This window comes from Crocuta crocuta, unplaced genomic scaffold (genome assembly GCF_008692635.1).
Source record: "Crocuta crocuta isolate KB4526 unplaced genomic scaffold, BGI_CrCroc_1.0 scaffold7, whole genome shotgun sequence".
Taxonomy (NCBI): domain Eukaryota; kingdom Metazoa; phylum Chordata; class Mammalia; order Carnivora; family Hyaenidae; genus Crocuta; species Crocuta crocuta.
The window spans coordinates 1,330,498-1,333,945 of NW_027531904.1; the positions used below are offsets into that span (position 1 = coordinate 1,330,498).

The 3,448-nt window shown below is 45.9% G+C and overlaps 1 protein-coding gene across 1 annotated transcript in view; it reads right to left on the reverse strand.

The window, feature by feature from the left end:
- SLCO3A1 (solute carrier organic anion transporter family member 3A1) overlaps window positions 1–3,448 on the reverse strand; it is a 244,776-nt gene that overhangs the window by 5,798 nt on the left and 235,530 nt on the right. The window lies entirely within an intron of this gene.

Sequence of the window (3,448 nt, forward strand, 5' to 3'; positions counted from 1 at the left end):
ATGACTGAATCCTTTTACTGAGAAAGTTCCTCAGGAGTGGTATGGTGGTCATCCCAGAGACTGGCTGCTTGCCCCTGTATGGAACATTTTGTTGATTCACCTTAGAGGACTTCTCTGGCTCCTTCACTAGCTGTGAGGAAAGCCTGTGGGCTCTGGCCTTCTGGAGTGGCAGCTTTCCAAGGGGAAGGGATGGGAGAATCTTGCTGTATCTGAGGGGTAGCTGTACGTCATGACTGGAGAAGTGGAAGCAGGTATTAAATGACAGACACCACTTCAAAATGTGTAGACCTAACTTGATTTTTAATCATCACTAGAGGAAGCAATTCTACTGTAAGATGGCGAGAAAAGTAGTTTTTATGGAGCAGCACACTCCTCCCTACTTGGAAGACATTAACAAGTCTGTCAAAGGGTTCCTTAGAAGCTCTTGGCTTCCCTTTATTATTTTGCCTGCTAAGCGCTACTAGCAAACTCCTTAGGGGGGCCCGTGAGTGGAAGCCTGTCTTGCTCCTTCATTAGCTGTGAGGAAAGCCCACATGCTGTGGCCTTCTGGAGTGGCAGCATCCCTGGGGTGCCTTGGTGCTTTCAAGCCTTCCTCTGTGGAGGCATGAAGGAAGGGACCAGGCCGCTGGTCTTCCCTGTCAGTGCACACCAAACCCCATCCCCTGGAGGGAAATCCACTTTTACAAAATGTCTTTACTTCATACACAGGAATAATATTGGTCAAAAAACTTCTTGGCCTATACATGTAGGAGTTACAAAAGTCTGTCAAAAGTTGCAGCAAAGAAGGACTTTTTCATCCATCTTTGGGCACGTTTGACCAAGATGGAGGAGGAGTTTGTAGCAGGAGAGAGAGAGAAGCTTAGCATTAACTTTCTAGGTTTATTCTGTCCCTCACATTTTTGTTTTCTGTTAGTCCAGTGGAGTTCTTACCAGGGAATCTTTTCATTCATTCAAAACCAAACAAATAACCGAGGCGCTGGATCTAACGCTGTATGTACAATGGTTCTTTGCAGCAGAGAAGGAAAAAACTAAAACCAGACTAGGTTTTCTATTCTGTAGTAGGAGAGAAATTAAAACTCTAAAAGGTGATATAACACAGTTCAGAGCCATCTCGCAATAGAGGGCTTTCGGTTCATACTTCCTTGTTGACAAAACTGAACCCTGGTGCTGTTTTCCTTTTTACATCCTAACCTCTCATTCATCCTAAAATTTTAGGTGGAAAAAAAATCCAAAAATGCAAAGAGTTTTCAAAAAACCTTTTTTCTTTTCTTTGTTAAACAAATGGCCCCATGAAAACACTAGGCCATCGGGCCTCACTGTGTGCGTACTGAGTTCTGGAGAGCTATGCAGATGGCAGTGACCTGTTAGCAATACGTTTCAGAACAACCCTACCCCCATAGTACACATTTTATGAATCATTTGGAGAACAATCCCTTCTTTTACTAGTTAACACATTGATGAGTGTCCCCGTGCTCACCGACTAAAAGTAAACACAGGGGAGTGTTTTGGAAGCATCCTGTCCCCGAGCTGATCACGGTGGCCCCACACCACAACGCAAGCTTCTCTCAAGGAGGACAAGGGTCCTCCTTGCTGGGTGGTGCTTTCTCTGGTTTCGGGCTGTCACTCAAACTGCCCCATTTACGATGCTTGTTGGAAATTTGGCACAACAGCCCTCTCTCCAGAGCCTCCACTCTGCTTTCCTGATTCTTTTGTTACCCTCCGGGTGAACTGCAAATACGCGTCTGAGGTGAAAAGGCAAACAGCCAACCAAACAACCCCTGAGAGCTTCCCCAGGGCCCCAAGTGGCCCAGACAAAAGAAGAATCACAAAAGGTACATTAACTGGTTAACTGGGCCATGTGTGTGCATGCGCATGCGCGTGTGCACGCGCTCTCGTAAGCTCTGTCCCGGTATGGACGTGACCTTATGAGGCTGAGGCTGCTTAAATGCAAGAGATTTCCCCAAGATTCTCATCCCAAACAATGAGGTTTGCTCGCTAGCTGTTGGAGGTTTAGCCACTTTCGAAACAGACCAAGGCCTCTTTGTTCAAGACTGACCCTGAAAACAGAGACATGTTAATGCATCGGACATGCGGTAGCTTCCACGGTCCTATGGTCCATTCACCGTCACAGACCGCCCCAGAAGCACCCCACCCATCCACACAGCCCACATCTAAGTGTGTCTCCTCCGCGGGTTGAAAAGAACGCCTCTCAGAATGTGAAGCATGAATATAAAAGGGCTTCCCGTGACAGCGATCACTGAATCATGGGGAATAAAGCCAGAAGGCGAATTTGCAATTCATCACATTATCTCCTGGTGTCTCAAATGTGATTCTTTTAAAGGCAGGCTGCATATACACTCTTTCTCCAAGCTTTTTTTTCCTTCTTCTTGTAACATACCGTGTATCCTTGTTTTTGCAGAATATCCGAATGAGGATCAAATGATAAAAAAAAATTACAATAGATTAATTGCATCCCTTGAATCACATTATATTTTTGGTGCATTAAAAAAAGGAGAAAAGTAAAAGCAACCAGCATAATAAACTCAGCCTAGAGAACTGTGTCAGTGACTTGAAGAGTTAACACAGATTTTAGAAGTGGTTAAAAATAGTATTAGAGGATTATACATACAACAGTTTGAAATTCATATGCATTGCATTTTTTTTAAGTGGTAAAATGTTTGGCAAATGTAAGCAAATGACTTGGACTGTGTTGGGTTTCACCGGCTCTGAGCAAAGTCAGTCATAGCCAGGTGAGTCCCACTGCTTCCTGAGGTCACTCTGTGGGGCTGGGAGGGGGAGGGTGCTGTGGGGGGAGGGGAGGTGCTGGCCCCCCACGCCCGGCTCCCCCTTGGGCCCTCAGTCTTGAACATGGAGCTGGTGAGAGGTGCCAATTACAGACTCCAGCACGGATCACCCATTAGCATCGCTGAGAGAACTCTGGGGCCTTGAACCACATGCAGACTGGGTGAGTCGTCTACACAGTGACCCATATTGCAAAAGTTAGAGAGAGGAGGGGGGCTCCCGCTCCTCTGACTTGCACGCCCCCCCCACCCTCGCGTGGAGGTGTGTCACTAGTGTTTATCCAGGCAATGTTGTCAACTTGTGTTTTTTTTTTTTTAGTAGACTTTTAAAAAAATGTTTTGTGTGTATGTATATCCAGAAATGTCCATCCTCCAAGCTGGGCCGCCACTGTTCCCTGAACTTGGCAGTGCCTGTTGCTTGTAGCGGTCGGCATCCCGAAAAAGCATGAGGTGCCTTCAAAGAGTAGACTCTGGGCCCCAGCCGGTTGCGCATCAGACACATGATCCCATGCTCTCCTTATTCTGAATCCTGTCTGGCTCTGATTTTGAGAAAAAGGACAAAGGTCGTGTTGTGTGTATGTGGTGTGTGTGTGTGTTTGTACTGAGTTGTTTTTTTTGGAGTTTTTTTTTTTTTTTTTTTTTTTTTT